The 22,068-nt window shown below is 37.4% G+C and overlaps 1 protein-coding gene and 1 non-coding gene across 2 annotated transcripts in view; one reads left to right on the top strand and one right to left on the bottom strand.

Moving 5' to 3' along the window:
* LOC125230353 (matrix metalloproteinase-2-like) overlaps positions 1-22,068 on the top strand; it is a gene marked incomplete at its 5' end in the record, with an annotated part of 154,238 nt that overhangs the window by 31,928 nt on the left and 100,242 nt on the right. The window lies entirely within an intron of this gene.
* Positions 4,812-4,885, bottom strand: Trnas-gga. The gene has a single exon. It is a non-coding gene; the product is annotated as a tRNA-Ser (tRNA).

A 22,068-nucleotide genomic window follows, 5' to 3' on the forward strand; every position in this document is an offset into this window, starting at 1 on the left:
AATCGTAAACAAATTGCCTTTCAAATATGGTATAATGTTGGTTAACAGGTAGTGTTGAAAATGATTTAAATGCAAGTTTCGTCAACAGGAATCAAGTTTTTGACAGCAGTTTGTCGCCGAATTATTTTCAGCGATCAGTTTAATTTTTATCTATCTAGTTAGTTGAGGATTGCTTTTAAACATGATTTAACATAATAATTTTGTGATTCTGGCAATTTGAATGATGGAATGTATATATAAAGTAAGCTAGAAATTTTCCAAGAAAAAGCACTCTGAATTTGACAAATTCGTTACGAATCAGTCCTTAAATAGGTCAGAATTATTTTCGTTATCTTGCTTTTTATCCGCAGGAGAATGCGTCAGAGTTTAGATGTTTGTTTGGGGTATCTTGTAAATTTCGTATTCAATTTTTCTCATTAGAATAACTTCAGATAAAATTTCATAGAATAGAACTCGATTTTTTATTGATTAAACCGAACCGTATTAAAGCCGATAATACAACAGAGAGGTCAAAAACAGGACAATGAAAATAATTTTGACCCATATACCTATAAAATATAAACCATTCCTGTCATTGAATAAGGACAACTAGAATTGTGAAGTAAGCTTATCGTGAAATCGCGATCATTGAACGTGGAGCAACCTTCAGAGCGGGAGTGTTTGTACAGAGGACTGACTAGCGACGGTCCGGCGACAAAGCCTGCACGAGTGCGAGCGTGATTGCTCCGGACATCGTCAACAGGACTGGATCCCGATTTGATTCAATCAAAACAGTACGAATCGGACGTCAGTTTTATGGATGCAGTTTTAACTGACGTCCGAGATTGAGGTGTAGGTTTTAATTACTGTAAACTTATTTGTTTAACTGACTAAAACTTAGTATAAATATCCCACCACAGTGATTGAAATATCAAAATTAAAAGCGTAAATCCCACACAAATCGACTTTTCCTTTAGCAAATGTCATCATAGCTTGGCTGGAATGCTCACTCATGCATATTTACGTAAATCCCCGTTTATAATTAACACTTATGTGTACAAGTATGCACAAAGTTATAAATTTAAGCTAGTGTAACATAAGTTACTTTAGTACAAAACGTTACAAAATTATTATTTTTTGATACAAATGCATGCAAAAACTTAATTATAAAGTACTTCTAATCGTGTTTACATAACTAGTATACTTTTGATGAAAGATATCGGTATGGCTATACGTACGTATAATAAAATGTAATATTTATGTATATATACTAACTTTAAAGCGAGTGAGAAACAGCTAATAGAATGTGTAGTGTGTGTTCTAAGAACAACATTAATATTGTACCCTGGGCAAAGCATTGTTGACTGCCCCAATATTACAGACATCCAAAATATCCAAAATCATATATTTTGTTCTATGTATAACATTTGCATTTGATTGAATCAATCCTTTGGACAATACGGATCCTCAGGACCACTCAGATGAATATGTTGAAATAGAAATGTAGATTTTATTGAGTCGCGTTAATTCCGAGTATCGCCCTCTGACCTTGTCTATACCGACGCTATCGTCTCTCTAAGCATGTGCTTGGTTCCGGGACATTTTGTGCGCCATTTTTATTTCATCATAATTCCGTTTTCAATTTCTAGCGAGGGCGTCGGCGGCGGCGAGATTGGCGCGTAAAACTCGCGTAAACATTCGAGCGGTTGCGGAACGGTTACTGACTGTAACCGGTTTACGCCGGTTCAGAGTGTAAAGAGATAAGGTTCTTTATGTGTGTAATCATTTTGTGTTACGACGGCCGTGGGCCGTGAGTGTTATTAAGGCGCCCCTGCCCCAGCCGCCCTACGCGCGACGTGATTTTAAAGCCACCATCTGATAAAGTCAGAAATCATGAGCTCTATTGTCCTGAGGCATCATCTGTTATTATCGTTCCACAAAAAAGTTAATGTAGATATATTTTCCTGTCATGGATACGTAATAGATTATATTACGTATATGTTGTACATGCATGTTACACTGAGAGAAATTTGCATTGTGAATTTAACAAGTTCTACTTGTTGCGGGTTTATCCGTTTGAAACAAAAGTATTTTAGTAAACGGAATAAATCACAATGTTGATGATACAAGTCCAATTTGTTCGAACAACGAGGTCAAACTTGTTAAAAGATATTTGATTAAATCAGCCAAACATATGTTTAAAACAATATGTGTCATGTTGCTTTCATAAAATCGACTGGTTGATTCAAATATATTGTTGATTCAAATGACGAGTAACTTGTAGAATGTACTAGTTACACTTAACAAAATCTAACTTGTTGTTTGAACCAAAGAGCACGTAGGCGTTATTTTAACCAAAAAACTTGTTGAACGAACATGAAAACTGGTTGTTTTTTTTCTCAGTATACCAATGGACACATCAACAACAACATAACTAAAAGAAAACCTCGCCGCGTCTCACAGTGAACTCTCCTATGTTCTCGTTCGACCCCAGTTTTATCAAGCTTTATCTACTTTTTACTACGCAGTTATTTTTATCAACCCGTTTTCCTTTTTCCCATTTCCATCACACATTGTATCGCCTGACGCCCGTGAATTGGCGCAGTGTGATTACAAATTTAAGCAGTCGCAGCTAATATGAATGACAACGGGCGAACCTACTCGACATTCATTTCCCTGGGCGCACCTCTCTTATAATAACTTACACGGTAACTTTGCCTTAAGGTTCGAACAAGCCGCGAGGGGCGACGGAAACGGCATATGAGACTTGCGGCATCCGACCCACATATGTCGCCGGCGACTTCGACTCCAATCAATTTTTATTCTAATAAAAAACAAGAAACTTTCTCAAATAAAAATGTTCGTATCGTCGGGACTATTGAATGGCGTAAAATTACAGACAGACTACAATTTTCGGCGTTTGAATACATATCTGATGAAGGCACAGGCTTTGGCGCCCTATAATCCAGCTTCGACCCTTGAAACCGAGTGAACGAGCGGGTGGCCGATGTTAGAGTGGCCCTTCAATCAGCCCCTCCTTGCGGGCGCGGCGCCCGGGGCGCGGGGCTCGCGGGGCGGGGACAAGGTACGAGGACCTTTGAGCTACAAGCTCTTTGACACGAGCCACTGGCGCACTCTTCAAGTAATGATTCATTCTGCTGATGACTGACGCGGCTAATGCGGCAGTTTTAAAAATTCCCCCTTCTTGATATTTGGTTAAGAATTAAGAATCCGCTTGTCGTAAATTAGGTTCTGACGTCTCGTTTTCCGCTTTTCCCAGCGGAAAGTCGAGCAGCATTGTTTACACGTCCGTACCTGATAGGCGGAGGTAATCGCTCTGAGGCAACAGAGCTTGCATCTGTTTTCGATTAACGTAATAAACCGGCTTAGTACGAGCTTAATGCCAAACAAGTGGATCGACGGCGGGTGCTCAATAAACTGTATTGTGCTGCGTATTGTCGCGACACGCACCGGCGCGCGGCGACAAACTCGCCCATTATGTCCGGGATTTATGATTTTGTAAGATTAAAGCTTTACTTTACATAGACTGCCTTCGGTATACGATTCTATAAATAGTCACAAATACGTACATATTTCAAATTTTACTCGTATTCGATGTTGTGAATGACGTAAATAGGTATGTTTTTATTACATTAGCAAAAATATCTAGTATTCCCTAATGTCAGTGAATAATTGTAGAACCTTAAATAAAACAAATGTGAAGTTAAAATCATAAACTTATCAAAAGCATAAAATAAATATATGTTTCTTGTTCAATTGTAGGTACGGCAGTTAAAGCAGTTTTCGAGTTAAGGTCTCAAAGTTGAGTCTTTGATGCTGCGAGGCGGCTGTCTTTAGGCGGGCGAGCTAGCGTAGCGCTGGCGCCGTCCGGTAATTTTGAATTTAAATAATGCGTCTTTAACATTAATGTGAACTAAATTATTGAAGCAAACAACACATTTTATTATTGCATTACCAATACAGTGGATAATATTTAATCGATGCAATACAAAGCCGGATCGTAATGTTTTTAATACTAGAATCACTTCTTTCTATCTATAGGCAAAATGATTTAACGATATATTAGAGCAAATTACCAGTAAGTATAAGGTACCTAGACCGTACGAGTATTTAATAAAAATCACAACAGTAACGTGTACTGGACATAACTGAAAGACAAATCTATTAGATAAGAACTACTGGACTATCCCGCACTGAACCACATTTCCCAAATTACGAGAAACGAACGAATAACAAGCAAAGTCATTAAATTAAGCCTTATTTTGTGGCTTTACTTCTGTCAAGTTTTGTCTTTTTAATTAATATAATCCACAAAAAATCCAATTAAAAGTTGTGTTCCTCTTATCATAGCTTAGTCTCCGTAAGCGCTGCGGGACCGTTTGTCTCGTACTTTTAAATGTGAATGCCAAACATTCGTTTGTACAACAATTTTAACGTACCCACAATTTTGTTTTTAATTTAAATTTTCATACGGCAATTATTAATTTACAATATGTTTACATTAAACATAAATATATTAGAAATAATACGCATTTTTAGTAGCGTTTCGCTACTAAAAACACTACCGATATGACCACCACAGCAAAATAGTACATTACGATACAAGTGCGTAAAAAAGGAATTCGAAACTTCGGATGCTCATCTGTACTGAAAAACGTCGTACGATACACGGTACAGATGAGCGTCCGAAGTTTCGACCAACATCTGTACTGAAATAGTACATTACGATACTAAATTCATTTTTATTAAGCAGAAACGTCTGCTAACGATTCTAAACATTTTTATATTAAAGGAAAAAATGGAAAAATTTACGCTTCCGGCGGGACTTGAACCCGCACCATTTTTGCAATCCGTGCAATGCTCTTACCAATTGAGCTACGGAAGCCACGCCGGACTTCGCAAATCTTTCCATGCCTTTCCTTTTGTACACACGTCTTGGGGTGACGTCTAGCGCCATCTACCGTCAGACTATTACATCTTGTAACGGCACTGGAGTTTCAAGTTATATTGAGAATTCACCAGTAACAATGTGCTAACCCATACTAAATTAATTTTTATTAAGCAGAAACGTCTGCTAACGATTCTAAACATTTTTATATTAAAGGAAAAAATGGATGGAGGATGATGGATGGATGGAGGATTAATTTAGTATGGGTTAGCACATTGTTACTGGTGAATTCTCAATATAACTTGAAACTCCAGTGCCGTTACAAGATGTAATAGTCTGACGGTAGATGGCGCTAGACGTCACCCCAAGACGTGTGTACAAAAGGAAAGGCATGGAAAGATTTGCGAAGTCCGGCGTGGCTTCCGTAGCTCAATTGGTAAGAGCATTGCACGGATTGCAAAAATGGTGCGGGTTCAAGTCCCGCCGGAAGCGTAAATTTTTCCATTTTTTCCTTTAATATAAAAATATTACGATACTAGTGCGTAAAAAAGGAAGTTCGAAACGAGTGGCGTTAAATTAAAACACGACCGAAGGGAGTGTTTTAAATCGACACGAGTTACAAATTTCCTTTTCGCATATTTTTCAGTACAGATGGTGTTTTTTTTACGCACTAGTACGAGAAGTGGTTCATTATATGCCAGGTCGAAACTTCGGAGGCTCATCTGTACTGAAAAACGTCGTACGACACACGTGCGAAAAGGAAATTCGTAACTCGTGTCGATTTAAAACACTCCCTTCGGTCGTGTTTTAATTTATCGCCACTCGTTTCGAACTTCCTTTTTTACGCACTTGTATCGTAATGTACTATTTTGGTATGTAACTCCACCCACTCGTTACGAACTTCCTTTTTTAGTTTTCGTAATGTACATAATAAACTTAGACCGTTATATCTATTAGGGTATGCAGATTTAATTGCGACATCAACTAGTAAATAATTTAATAGTAGTATGTACGTAGGTACATACCTATACATATTCTGAAAAATCAACCAATCAAATACCGATAGGTATCTGTTTCGTCGATGTCGGTAGCTCCGATAAAATATAATGTATTCTGTTCATATGAGGAGGTCGTTATCATGTCAAAGAAACTATCGCATTACGGCACTCAAAGACCGCGGTTTGTTTGATGTGTCGTGGACTATACATTCGCGTCAATCGTAATCCTATATTTTATATACGCGCTGCAAAATATTATAAACATCTCTCATATTATGAACACATGTATTTTTAAGTTTTAATAATAACCCTTTTGAAACCTTCCTCAAGAATCACTTTATGTATAGGTGAAAAGCGCATGAAAATCCGTTTAGTACCTTGTTTTTCAGTTTAACTCAAACTCGATTACAAACAAACACACAGACAGATACGGCGGGGGGATATTATTTTATAAGGTGTAGGATAAGATACATTTCTAAGAAAAGCTTAAACACGCTCAACCATTATGCATAAGTATTTAATTATGTACTTGCATATAGTGAGGCTGAGGAAGGTGCAATCAACATTTTAGATATTATAACAGAAATACATTTCTCCCGGATATAGTGGCACAAAGAAAATTTCCTTAATACATCTGGAATGGCGGCCGAGTTTATGTAAATTATAATACACGCCCTGAATATTTCGCGCGATGCACCACGACTTGCGCATTCATGTCCTGCGAATCAGCGGCCACTCTACTTTCAGAACATTTTAATAGAACCATATTCTTTTCACAGCTTTCCCTGGAGCGGCAAACATTTTAACAGAAGCTTCTTTGCGAAAATGCGAAAGCGAACCAAAAGTCTGTTAAATTTATACTTTAGTCATTTTATTCTGTTGTTCTACGCCAAGACTATACTGGCACTGTATGTATAGTTACCCCACTTTTATAACTTTCATTTTATATTTCAATTGTATTTTGTGAAATAATTGACAAAAACACGTAGCAGTGAAATATAAATCTAATTGTACATGAATAAATAAAGCAACCAACAATTAAATCTAAAGTAAAAGACAGTTTTAATGAAGTTGTTCATAATTCAGCAGTTGATGTCCATAATTAACATCAACGGTTAAAGTATTAATTTCACCATTAATTTTGAGTAATTGCACGGGCTATAATTTTAGCAGATATTACTCCCTTAATTGTATTTATGCTGTTTTTGTTTTTCCGACCACATGTATCTGCGTCTTGCTTAATTGGTTTAGAGCGGTATTATGATGCATGGATATGAAAATAAATAGGTACGGCGTTTCATAATTGCTTTGATTTATGCCGAGGAATTTCGTTTACCTAATGGCGAAAAATGTTTTATCAGGATATAGCGTAAGCTTTTATAGCTGTAATAATTTGTAATTTTATTTACTAATGTTATATTTTATCTTTTCAGGTACGTATCTAATATTTTTACAATGGAATCATTAAGGTAAGGTAAACGTACTGGGTTTTTGACAGTGTGTACGACCATGCCACTTTCAATCTTAAAGGCATTGTCGAGCATTGGTACTATTCTCAAAATATTGTCTAAGAAATCTCAAGCCTTTATACAGGCGTTCACTATTGTGGAACAACCGAAAAAGCCCGCGAGTGAGGTATAAACGAATAGATCAGAAAGGCAATGCAATAATACTGATTGAGTGAAACCGTTTGAGTGAGTAGTTGCCGCATTCTTCGGACGGAAGCGGCGCGTCCGGTCCCAGGCGGCCGCGATCTAAGGGACATCGCTGTAAAATATACATTTTTTCTCAGTATTTGATTTATAGATAGGGTCCCTGGTTGGTTCCGTAGCCAAAATGTGTAGGTAGGTACAATTGTGCATTTAATTTGAAAGTTTTACGTGTAATTGAGTACAATAGATATGTAATAAATGTATGATCCAGAGATATAGGATAGTTTTATCAATTACCCTCGTAACTCCACGCAGAAGAATTCACGAGCAGTAGCTACTAACTAATAATCTGTGTGCACATAATGTTGATCCTTTCTGGAAGAACCGTTCCCGAAGTAAGCGAGTAACAAGTTGCGCTAATCTCCCCGCGGTGTCACTCAGTAGTTGGAGTGGCGAGAGCACTAAAAGGCAGCATTGCGATAATCCCACGCCCGATATCGAAAAGTGGGAGCGCCTCCGAATATAATATAAATAAGAATCACGTATGTAATAAGGCGGGGTGGAGGCGCATTCCTCACACGTTCGCGGGGCTTCCCCGGCTTAGCTCAACTTGGGCCATTACCCGACGGCCGGGGCCCGGCCGCCGGAGATTTACTCTCGGATGCTTTCGCTGTTTTGACCGTCTCATATAAAATTTAAACAGAAACAATAGGAAAACTCATCCATCTTCCACTTAACGTGTCAAACGTAAACGGTTTATGAAAAATTCATCGCATTCTGTAAGCGTATTCAAACGGTGAACTGAGTGAACCGAATGAAATGCTCGACTAACTTTGCCCGTTCAATTTCCATTGATATGAAATTATTTCAAGTAATTGACCATGTGGCGGCGTGGACGCGGCTCTACCGCGCACGAATATTTGATCGCTGAATGGAAACCAACTTAAATCCGCATTATCGTTCGTAATCAATTTATCGGAAGCAACCTATTTTTAATCAATATTATTTTATAGTGACATATTCGTAGGTGCAATTCAAGTTCAAACTCGTAGAACTCGTAGAAGTTCATACTCATAACTTTAAAATAGAACAATTTTATAGAATTATCAACAACAAAAAATATCTGGCTCCGTTCATCAGAAAATATCTGAAGAGCGCTGTCGAATCCGGCGCACTGATCCAGACCAAAGGCAAGGGCGCGTCCGGCTCGTTCAAACTGGAGTCCAAGTCGTCCTCCGGCGCCAAGAAACCCGCCGCCGCCAAGAAGTCTAGCGCCAAATCTTCAGCGGCCGCGAAGAAACCGGCCGCAGCTAAGCCCGCTAAGGCCAGGAAGGCCGCCGCCTCTCCCGCCAAGCCTAAGGCCGCCACTAAGGACAAGAAGGATTACTTATTGGTAGAATAAACTAAATCCACGTCATTCTCAAACAAAATTGCAAAGATACTAACCTAATAACTATCAGTTATCACACTTCGAAACAGTGTCAAACAACCTAAATTGATCAAAGTTCGATTTTATAGTAGACTGAATATAAATGATTGCGATTTTAGCAGCACGTGCTCCCGACTACGTTTATGTAAATCTGCGGTGGAACAATCTCAATTGGCGGTATTATGCAATGATATTGGAATATTGTGCGGTCGCTCACTGCAGGACTTTGAGTTAATGGACAATAATTCAGTAAATTGCATCTTGTATATAAACAGGGTTGCGGCCCACTAGTGGCTGCCCGGCAGTGGATTAGGAACAAGCGGAAATTGTAATTATTTCCTGCGGCTTCGGGTACACTAATTAATTCAAAGTGCAGTCGATTGTGATGTTGCGGGCAAGTAATGTGTCTTGATACAAGACGAAAATTGTGTAGTTTCCATAGAATCTGTGTACCGCACCGCCGCCGTTGTAATACTCTATGTAGGTACGCTGTTAACTCACGCTAATAATGAACGCCAGCTCGGACTAAGTTTAATAACGCTGAAGAGAAACATGCATTTATTTAAAATGCTTACATTCATAAGCAGTAATAATTCGGTAGTTGCCGGCAAAGTTTGAGTGCAATAATTTGGAGTTTATTTGCGATGCGGCCATTAGCGTGTTAATTATTTAGTAAGTCGGCTCCGGCAGCCTGACGGCGCGTTGCCTTCAGTTTCGTTATTTATTCCCAAAATTTACTTCCAAACTATCTTTCCCCTTACTGGTAACTCGCACCTATCACATAGGTAACGCAAATGGGTATTTAAGTGTGATTTTTATTATGAGTAATTAAATACATACCCATATTGCACTAAGAAGATCCTACCATAAAATTTAAAAGGTTCCGATTTTTTATCTAGATATCCCTTCCAGTTCGAGACTAGGCTAAGTAGTATTCATAGTTTTCGGGTTCGCACTGGCACTCGTATATCGTCTCACTGTCTCAGTTTCTCACAAATCTAAACTACAACACTTAACAACATATACCACCAAGTCAAAGGCATTTCGTGCATCGAGTTCATTATGTGTCGACGACGTTTCACACCCAACTCTGCCGACTGCATGATAATAATATAATTTATTCACATGTAAACTTGGTCCTCTCGCAACTTAGATTGGACTTAAACGAGTACGAGTATGTTTAATGAAGTTAAACATGTCCCAAACAGGGAACTTGACGGTAGACTCGGGCTGAATTACGTGTCGTAGCAAAATAGTGGAGGCTTTTCAGACGAGCGGAAATAATCTACTACTCAGTGACAATACAATCGCATCTCTACGTGTTTACTTAAATTGAAATAATACGTGTGTAATCCGAAATATTCAAACATTACGGCTATGTTTAGTTTTTTCATGACAGCATGAATATTTCAGTCATCTGCTGTAAACAAGTTTTTCTTGGACAGCAGCATCCGCAATTTGCATAATGATTTCCGAGTAAGGGCACTCGAAATAAATGAATTTAATACTTCATTTAATTTAATCTCGGAACAGCGTGTTAAGTTTTTATGCTGAAAATAAGCAGAAAAAGCGGATAACACCTACGGGAAAATGTCTGTAACTAAAATCACAACAGCTGTTTAAGACTTGGAAATGAACAACTAATAGCGTTATTTGCTTAAAATAGAGTTAGGTAATGTTAAAATATGGATTTTTTTATCTCGATTATTAGTTCAATTTTATGAAACGAATTTTTACGAAAAAATACAAGTGATATAGCTACTCTTCGAACGCTTTTCACAATAAGCACGTGCTTGCAAGCACGTGCTCCGCTTTGCCTCGGTATAGATAATATCTCGATTTAAAAGTTTTAGGGGCATTAATAGGTTAGTTTGTAGCCGCATTGGGCTAACTAGGTTGGAAGTTAGTCGGGCGGCTAAAAGGCCATTACTAGACGGGTCGTATGAATTATTTGTAGTGGCGGCGGCACGCGACTACGGGTAGCCGGTACGGTACGGGTAAGTAAATTACGGGAGCAGTGTAAAGCGATCCGCGACGGCCACTGTCCGGCAACATTACCGTTTCGAGTATAAATTCAAATTAGGGAGCTTCTACACGTCGTATTTGTGCCTGATTAGCTTAGTGACAAACGCGAGCTGCTTGGTTCGTAGCAAGCTGTTATACTGACCAAATCTAATGGTACATTTCTGATCGTTTGAAATAGCAACTTGTGTAAAAAAGTCGCAATTAGGTGGTTTGTAATAGTACATTACATCAAAGGCCGGGAAAATGAGGATTTCCGGCCAAGTGGGTATATACGGAGCGAGGCCGGGAATCCGTTTTCACGCCGAGGCATGTATAGTGCTTTTCTCAAACATACAATGAAATAAATAAAAAATGCTCTAAAGGACAATATTTTATAAAAAAAAGTTACTTTGCAGGCCTAGGCCTAAAAAATAATATGAAATCCCTTTACAGTCCTCTCGAGTTGTTGCGCCCAAAAAGCGATACTTCCCAGCCCATTTTAAGGAACGTAAAGACAATATTTAATTGCATGTTTGAGAAAACGAATATTTTTTGACGTAAAACACGGTTGTAAGTTTTCTGTCTTGTAAAAGCGGCCGAGGGAAGTAGTTTTTTTTTATTGAATGTATATGCATACAGATTGGTCCCATTTTTCTCAGAACCCAGTTCTGATGATGGGATCCTGGAGAAATCGAGGGAACTCCTCAAATCTGAAAGGCATACATATGGTGATTTTTGTGTTTTTAAAGGAACAGCATGCATTTACGTACGGAACAGTAACATTTGGTGCAGTGGAACTCCTGATGATGGTCAGAATGGAACTCCTCAAATCTGAACGGCACACTTATAGTGACTTTGGTATTTTTATAAGAACAGCATGCACTTACGTCCAGAACAGTGATATTTGGTGCAGTGGAATTGCTGATGATGGTCAGAACGGAATTCCTCAAATCTGAACGGCACACTTATAGTGACTTTGGTATTTTTATAAGAACAGCATGCACTTACGTCCAGAACAGTGACATTTGGTGCAGTGGAACTGCTGATGAAGAGTGAGCCGCCCCTGGTTAGAGTTCCGTTCTGATAATCATTCTCATCTGTAAGTACTTCAGAATCATCCAGATTTCAAAATTGGTTCAGAAATGACGGAGATATCGAATAACAAACATTAAAAAATATACAGACGAATTGATAACATAATCCAACATTTGAAAGTATTTATCACCAGAACCCCAAAGGAAGGCGGTTTTTTTTTCTTAAAAATTTTTTTCATTTAATTTTAGCGATGTTACATTTCACTTTGTAACTTTTGTTTCGACGGGTATGAAAATGTAGGCTACTAAAAGCTATTTATTATTACAAACATAATCAGTATAGTTACGAAAACGAAATTGACTTGTCAATATTTAGATGAAAGACATGAGGTTGCTAGTTGGGAACTACCGACTAAATAATATGCAATAAAAGTCTTATACAAATATTATCATCATGCGGTTTATTGTCAACAGTTTTCACATAAAGTTAGTATGATATGGGTTTACAAAGGAGTACTTACATAGTAATTTTTGTGTCAAGTCATTGAAGACCGACAGGCGCGCATTAATTAAAGATTTAGAACGTGGCGCCGCGACTGAGCGGGCCGACGGGCCTGCTTTATGTAGGTAACTGAAACTCTGAGCCATCGAATTATTATACAATATATAATTATTATTTAGAGATAAAAAAAATGATATTCATGATCATGATACTTATTACTGATATGCCCATAGATACCACACACCAAAAAAAGCTATCGTCCACTGGTAATATGTAAAAAAAAAAAATCGGCTCCTATAATTATTTATAAATAATTATCTTATTCTAAGTTCTAACTAAATGTATAAGCTATGTAATGTTAGGTGGAGTATGAATAATGTGAGGATGGCTAAACGGACGCGGGAGATATTTAGTGTTAAGTTTGTGTTCAACTCTCAAGTTCAACTTAGTTGTCATGTTCAAAGTACGTAGATCGACCAACAAGGCTAAATCTAGGGGTTAAGCGAGAATGTGTTTTCTACGGAAACGGTTATATATCTTAATGTGATTAAATTAAAGGTTAACTGGAAGAGATCCCTTAAAGGGATAAGTTCGCCTTTGTACTTGTAATAAGCTCTTTTTCCCGTGTGTTGTATTATTTTCTGGTACAATAAAGTGTTTTACTACTACTTACTACTACTAAATACACGCTCAAGGACAAATGATTTGCATATTGCTTATACCTGATATATGGGTACATTATATATTTAATTATCTATTTATAGTTTTTATGTAAGTTTATATTATAAGCTATATGTGTATGTGTATAATATATTATAGTATAATATATCTCTTTTCTTTGGGATTGGATTTTGATTTGTATTTCATGTCACATTTCTAGATTTACAATCCTGCACTATTTAAAGTTTCTGTTTGATCCAATGGTTGACTGGTAGAGAATGCATTAAGGCATTAAGTCCACCATTTGTACAATTTTGTGTCGTGCAATAAAGTTTAAATAAATAATAAATACTCGTATCAATGAGGAAATTATAGCGAGTCAAATGCCAAAAGTTTACCTACAAAGTATTAACTTTAATTGAAATGCTTATTTAAAAAAAACCCAATAACTTTTTCCCCTCACTAGCTCGGAAACACGTATTTTGTCCTTTAATACCAGCGGGTAAAAACGCATTTTATCCACTAGTGGGTAAAGTAATTTGACCCTGAATAAAGTCAAATTAACTACTTTAAAATTGATAAAAGTAGGTGAATCTAGTAATAAAGATGATTTACCACCTGTGGAACTACTGGAAGCAGTGATAAACGCATTTTTTGCGTTGTAGTTTCCTCGCTATAGTGAGGGGAAAAGTTTTGTGTTACACTCGGGTGCAAATGTATTTTACTTCTCGTGTGTTAAAATACAACTTTGCCCCCTTGTATAACAAATAACTATTAACACATTCACTACCAACAACGCATATATACAGTATGCGTTCTCCATCATACAAGTTTGTTCCTAGACCACGCCCCTGGCAGTGTGAGTGTACCAACTTGATAGTTATTACTTCGCATGCAAAGCTCCGTGTTTGCCAGTGACTACTGTCCCCTGTCTTACGTATCGAATCGCATAAACTCGACCAACATGTTGGCTGCCACTCCACAATCGATTACTTAAATAAAGTAACGTTGGAAAACACGCCACGACATACGCATAGCGCAATTTACTCAGGGTTATACGTAAACAAATAAGTACACATAATATTGTCTTCGGTTACCGCGATAGTTACTCATGAAATAAAACTATGTATGTATTCGTTAATATTTCTTGTATGTGGGTAGCTTTTGCACATTGTAATTTTTCCTCAGTCACCCGTTGACCACGAATGCTGTAAAGAGTTCAAAACGTCGGGATGAATTTTATAGTTATTTTTATAGTTATTAGAACTAGCGAATGGATTCTAGGGTTGAACTACGAGCTAGCGAATGGATTCTATGGTTGAACCACGAGCGAAGCGAGTGGTTCGAAAATAGAATCCTGAGCGAAGCGAGTAGTTCAAAAATAGAATCCTGAGCGTAGAGAGTGTTGCAATACACACGAGGTAAAATAACTTTGCATCCCGTGTGTAACACATAACTTTTCACCTCACTAAAGCGAGGAAACACGCAATAAAAACAACTGGAACATAATTGCACAGAAATAAGTCAATTTGCGTTTATTACAATTTCCACGAAGCACCGACCGACACCACAAAAGTTTCAAATTAAGAATCAAGAAGAAAAATCTATTTGGGTGCGTTCCGTTTCACGCGTTTTGAGATTGCAATGTTACTTAAGGTGCGTTCTGAATAAGTACAATGGAAGAGTCAAAAATACAATTTCTTGTAAGGTTTCAAGTGTCTTATGGTGAAATCATGTTATAAAATTGTTTGAATTTTATGTTTTAGTCGGATACAATTCGATATGAATAGTACATTACATCAGAGGCCGGGAAAATTAGGATTTCCGGCCAAGTGGGTATATACGGCTGAGCGAGCGTGCGAGCGAGGCCGGATAGGGATACGAGGCCGGGAATCCGTTTTCACGCCGAGGCATGTATAGTGCTTTTCTCAAACATACAATGAAATAAAAAAAAATGCTCTAAAGGACAATATTTTTATAAAAAAAAGTTACTTTGCAGGCCTAGGCCTAAAAAATAATATGAAATCCCTTTACAGTCCTCTCGAGTTGTTGCGCCCAAAAAGCGATACTTCCCAGCCCATTTTAAGGAACGTAAAGACAATATTTCATTGCATGTTTGAGAAAAAAATTTTTACGTTCGCATCACATGATTTGTTAAGACAATTTAAGCACAGGGAGAAAATTGTCCTGTCTGGGACATGCTTTTACAAGAAATTATATTTAAAAAAGTAACTAATTGACACGTTCGGATTTCAAATATTCTTTGCACTCTTGTGGATAAAATGCGATTTTTCTATCTGTTTTTAAAGAATAAAAAAGTCCTTTCCGAGCTAGTGAGGTGAAAAATTAATTATACGCGATTTAATCCGTTTCCATAGTTTTATTTCATAAGTACACATAAGTTTGCTATCCTGTTCTTAAAAGGAATATGTTAGAGCACAATGTGTTAAGGACGTGAATTGCTAATATTTCTGCAACTGCACATGTATCTTAGTTGGCATAGCGTTCTAAATCACGTCATCGGTTCGCTTATCGTCATGACCTACCTTGTTCAAAAATGTAAGTACTTAGTGTCTTTTTCATTAAATATGACTATTGAATGGTTTCCTTTACAGCGACAGTATAGCACTTTTTAAACTAACAACAAAATAGCAGAATCTTGCAATCATACGGAATATTCTAAATTAGGTACCGATTTTAAGTAGGTAGTACGTATATCGTATATAGAAAACTATTAATAGCTTTATACAAATATCAGTACAAAGAATAGAATAGACGCAATGGTAGCCCAATAAGTGCGTTTTCACATTAACTGATCCGATATCGGATGTAGGACCGAATACATTACAGGATTTATAGGCGCCATCTTGGATTTTGTCATTGAAATCCTTCCGACATCCGAAATCGGATCGGATAATGTGAAACCGGACTAACTTCTATCATAAACGTTAGCTAATTATCTCTATTATAGGTATGTAATACCTATGCATAATAGATAAATGTTTGAGTATAATATAACAATAACCTCTAAGTTTACTGGGGAGGCTGGAGTGAAGTTTGTTACAGGCTGGTAACACGCGAAAGCTTTCCCGGCGTGACTCTGCGAAACGGCGCGCCCGTGCCGATGTCGTCGCCCTACTTGAACTCGCATTCTAATATCTTAATTAAGGTCCTATAAGTCACTAATATCAGTATAGACTCTTGCAAATGCGGCAATTTTACTATAAAAGGTAACGTTCACACAGGTAAAGATGAACTGACTAAAGCTCATAGAAACCTATGAATTATTTATAATATAACTAATTAGGTTACTTTGATCTAGTATTTATATTCAATTTCACTTACCTAATATGAGCAATTTCAATATTCCCTAGATTAAGTAATTATCTTCAGGCGAAGTAACAACGGAAGGTAAAGTAGCGACATTTTACGGACTTTTAAATAAAAATACCGCCAATATTCTTGCGTAAAATGTTAGAAGCAGAATGCACTATTAATTTATACCTACCTCTTAAACGCGAATGAGCCGACATTACTATCTACTCGTACATTAGTTCGCGCTCGCTTTATGTGGCATATAACAATATTAAGTTACCTGATATTGTCGTTATCTTTGCTATAATTTAATATCGTTGAGCACTTAGCCCAATATGAGAGCGCGTGTAAGCATTTTCAATCTAAGCACAGATTTTCTCAACCGAATAACTTGACTTAAAATGTATATGATTATGTATTTACATAATTATGTACCTACGTAATGTATTTGCTCTATATTTCAAACGATGTAAGTAGGTACTTCTTAAGATTGTAGTTTTAATAGCTGTCATATTTAGGCGTAATTTTCTTAAACATGTAACATGAAAACTTTACAATTCTAAGTAAAATTCAGCTTTTATCAGCCCCGTAGTCACCCGTGTCTAAACTTTTTCACTCCTGCGACCAAGCTACCGTATTTCTATTTTGCAAAGGTGCGCGACACGTAAATATTTGTCTTGGGACTCGTAAAATCTGCTTTGCCAAATGTTATGAACTAAATGAAAGCTCCACAAGAACTCGGATTGTGTAAGGTTTATTACAAACACCTACATATTCTACATTTCTTACGTAACTAGAATACGAGAATGAAAACTTACATTTTTTTTTTTTTAGTTCTTTGTTTTATACCTTAAGGAGCTATTTTTCCATCCGGATCAGTTTTAAGTCTATTTACTAGGAAAGTTCTAAACTTGCACCCCTTCGCTTTATTCTTTATCCGCCTCGCTTAAAGGTCTATAAAAGGTCCCTTTCAATTGTAACTTGACTTTATGTTGACAAATCAAAATTACATTTGACTTAGCAATTTTTGATTTGAGGACGACTAAGTCCGTTTTCACATTATCCGATCCGATATCGGATGTCGAAAGGATTTCTATAGAAAAAATCCAAGATGGCGCCTGTAATGTATGAAATATCGGTCCTACATCCGATATCGGATCGGATAATGTGAAAACGCACTAAGGTTAAACTTATTGTATTGAATTTCAAGTGCTTGATTTCGTCACTCGAAAATCTGTGGTAAACGACGAAAATCGGAATGCTTTTTAGAAATACGAACGATAGATATTGGAAATCTAGTGGTAGGTATTATTAATGAACGAAATACACATAATCGGGCCGTCGAAATTCAATAACGATCTCCAGCTGACAAGCTAAGCTAACTTTCCTTTGCTGCTCGAAAATAAAAAAGCAATGTGCTTGGATTGTACCACAAAGTGAGGCCACATTTACCGCTGTAAAACGTAAGAGAACGCTGGGCGGGCTGCGAACACTTCCGGAGCGGACACGTCGCAAGACTCGGAAGCTGCGAGCAAGACGGGGACTTGCGGCGTAGGGGAGAGCCGGGCAAACCCGGGTAGTGTGCCTATACTCGCCCGGGTTAACTCGGGTTATCCTGGGCCTAACGTGTACACGTACGGTGGCGAGATAGCAAAATGTCACTGGGTGGAGGGAGTAAAATGACCCACAGAGTAAACTCTTTTCTCACATATTTTTAGTGTATGATCGCTCCCAATTAAAATAAGGATGTTTATTATGTATATAACATGTCTATAACGGATACCAAATATATAATGTAATAAATTGAAACGATTAAGTACTTTCATACATTTTATCGAGTTCAAGTGAAGAACCTTTTTTAAAAAAATAACTAGTATTTCTTATAATTTGATAAAATAAATTGACTAATTAAGCCGAGTCCCCACATTCACCCCACTCCCCCGTAAGTACTTAGCTTTCGACACCAACACACATTCAAATTAAACTTAGTCTCACGACTTAGGCGGAACAACAATGTGGCGAATGCAGTGCGGATGGCTGAGATTATTTGAATCTTGTTGCGTTTTCCTGGGCTTACATTAAGCGCGAAATTATTTTATGCGACCTTTATTTAAATCCAACTGGTTTTTAGTGGAAACTGACTAGTGAGCAAAATAAAACAGACGAGGCGTCGTCAATATATTTATAAACAAGCAATATCGAGAAATTGACCCACGACCCACTCTTATTTAGGCAGCATTTTAGATCTCTTTACATAACCACTCTCTATTTTTGGATCCATTAGCAAATGTACGCGAAGCGTCAAATTTACCTTGTTAATTGCCAAGCAGTTTTTAACTGTTTGGCAATTAACAAGTTAAAAGCCAACAGGATGAAAAAGCAAAAAAAGATTGAATTGAAACATGTGCGGGCAAAACGGCCCGGATACGGCAACAGATAACTGAGAGCTGGCGCCTCTTTATCTTTAACGAAACACCAGTTAACTGGATATTGGATATTAAAATGGTTTACATACAATGTTCTAAGCCAATTAGTTGGTCATTTTTGCAGTGGCACGGCGGCCTAAGCCGGAATAAGCCGGTTATGCCCGCTCCGAATCTAATTAAAGGACACCGTCCAAAATGCTGACTGTTGTTATTTGACGCTTTTTCCAACTCGCAATCGATTCCAACGCTCGTGTTCGTTTAGTGTTTTTCACAATCGTATTTTGTTATTATTCTACAGCAACAACATAAAAGGGAATGGGAATAAATATGATCAAGTAATGCAGCAACCGCAGTCGCTCAAAATGAATACAATTGTTTTGTTTTCCCCTGGTAAATTTATTCGTTGTTTAGAATAATGAGACGAGCGTATTTGCTTAGGGAAATCCATTCTACATATAACAATTTAAGGTGGAGCCGGCTAATATGTTGTAATTTTTCGTGCAGGTACATAGGTAATTAATATTATAGTGATTTAATATGGTTAGTTATAATCAGTCTGGTTAATGTGTTTAGAACTTTAGAGATGCCAGAAAACTTATCGGCATGCAGTTGCATGCATTGAGAGTGTATTTAATTTTTCATTAAATCAGCAAGAAACGTTAATACATATTTAGTCTGTATCAGAAATAGGGCCTAAAAGTTCTAAAAGGACTTAGCTTTATAAACATTTCCGTCCTATAGCTATGATACTGCCTTTCTAAGGTCGATGCCGCTGCCGCACGTTCACTAGATACCTACGCCGTGGCATGGTTTGCGACGTTAAGTTAAAGTTCCGTGCGCTGTAATTTAGTAGAAAGCATTGAAATTTTCGTGTATAATCTGAATAACATGCCGATATGAACAACGGGGGAATACGTGGAACGTTAGGGTGTATTTTATCCAATATTAAACGTTTAGGGCGCTGCGCGTGGAATATCTTACGAATTACGCTCGGGCTTTTACGGTATTCTATAAGATAAGATAATAGACAAAGAAGTATCTTACAACATAATTGATAAAGAAGTTTTGAGTTTGACTATTGATTTTTTATCAAAAAAAAAACATTTACCTACTCTATTTATTTATACCGGCATTGGTAAATCTATGATATAACTCTCTGCTGGTTACACTTAAGAGTACCACCATTTCAGGAGTAATTTAGATCGAACGACAAAGTCGAGGACGATTAAAACCAACCAATCACGTATTTTAGTACGCGGAATGTATAACGTTCATGCTGCTTTTGAAATCCCTGCAATTAGGTTTGATGCACCAAAGCAAAGACAGTTCAATTAATAGAGGTCCTCTGAAGGCTTCTTGCGATCTGCATTAGTTTGTATTCATGTACTTCTAGTATCCGAAAACAGAAAGCATTTATTCCCAACGTTATGTAGATGCGCTACCATGGAAACTATGCTCGCGACAATATATACATGACCGATAGATAATAGATATTATATGTATGTTCGCCATTGAATAGAAAACCTCAATTTCTTTAGGGCCTTCGTAATGTAATTTTTCGCCTCTCCATTTTCTTTGCCCAAAAGTTGGAGCTTTATTGAAATATTGGATATCAAGTACGATGGAGCTGTTTTTATTTCAAAGTTTGCCGAAAATTTTGGCTTGATCCTTCCAACTATGTCCAAGAGACAAGTCGAGTTTATTTTGATTCTTATCCCAAATGAAATTGGTTTTGAATAGGTAAAAGGGTGTCTTTGTAAACTATTGATAAGTTCAATTCCAAGTAATTTTCATTCGAGCAATCTCAATACTTCTTAATCATGTTGCTATCTTTTGCTCGTTTTTTTTGGGATTAGGTTTTCTTCATCCGAGCATTCACATAAAAATGACTAAAGGTTTTCAATCCTGCCATGTTGTTTGCAATATAGATATTCAAAAAACCTAGGTCGTATTCCCCCGCGAGTGTTGTAACAGGAACGGCGCGGCGGCGTGTCGCTTGCGGCCGGCGACCGCGCGAAACCCGATGCGGCCCGAGGTGTCGATGTCGCTTCCCATACATATAATCCTGTTCAACTGTATACCTTGTTACGCTACTATTATCTAATGCAATAATTATAAAAAATCAAAGGAAATTAATTAATAATAACGGCGTTTAAAATGTTGTTCATTATTGTAATAGTAGTAGTAACTAGTAGTAGTAAAACACTTTTTAAGAAGAAAAAATAACAAAACAAATGTACGTATGTCTTGTGTTGCTAAGATATTATAGGTTGCTTTTAAAATGAGATTTAAGTAATTTCGAATGATGCCCCAGAAAAAACTACGATTATATCGTTTTTATATATTACAAATATGTATATGAAAAGTTCAGTCCAGCATTATCAGCTCCGCTAACCTATAGCACAGCTTCACCGCTTAAATAAACCTTCTAGCGCGTTTAAAGAACTCCCGCCGCCAGAATATCTCGTGTAAATAAAGTCTTATATAAAATGAGAAAAAGATAAAGGAGCGAGAGTGGCGAACGAGACAAATTTCATGGCATGCCTTACAGAGCAAACCACTCAACTAGTGAAAAATTTTCTTGCTTTTATTTCTAGACGGGCTGACACCCGATCGCTTACGGCGGCGTGACACTTCGCCGACTTGATTTATGCCACCAATATGGCGGCGCCTGTCACTCGCCGAGATATTGAACCGCGGCATCGCCGATGCTTGACCAATTTTACTGCAAACACGTCATTATGCACACCAGGGCTATTCCATATTGGTTTCTACTTTCTCATGCCCCAGCGTACAGCATAATTTGATATTTCATTCTAAAAACATTTTGAGTTAGTTGAACCGTAATTGACTCGTGGTAATTTATATTCGATTTTTTCGGCAAGCACACCTTTTGTATTTAAATGGTGCGACCTTGTAGTATCAATAAACCGACTCTACTGTTATACAAAGTTCCGAACTAGCATCGATTATTTATCAAGTCACTTAACAATACAAAATACTACCTACACATACTTAACATAAGTTACCTACCTTTAGTGTTTCACATTTAATACTAAGACCACATTGCTTTTTGCACGTTTTTGGCAAAACCTCACCCCCTTAAATTGGACGTACGCTACGAGTATCATATCACGTTATATCTAATACAAATTCCTTT

This window comes from Leguminivora glycinivorella, chromosome 10 (genome assembly GCF_023078275.1).
Source record: "Leguminivora glycinivorella isolate SPB_JAAS2020 chromosome 10, LegGlyc_1.1, whole genome shotgun sequence".
In the NCBI taxonomy this organism is placed as follows: domain Eukaryota; kingdom Metazoa; phylum Arthropoda; class Insecta; order Lepidoptera; family Tortricidae; genus Leguminivora; species Leguminivora glycinivorella.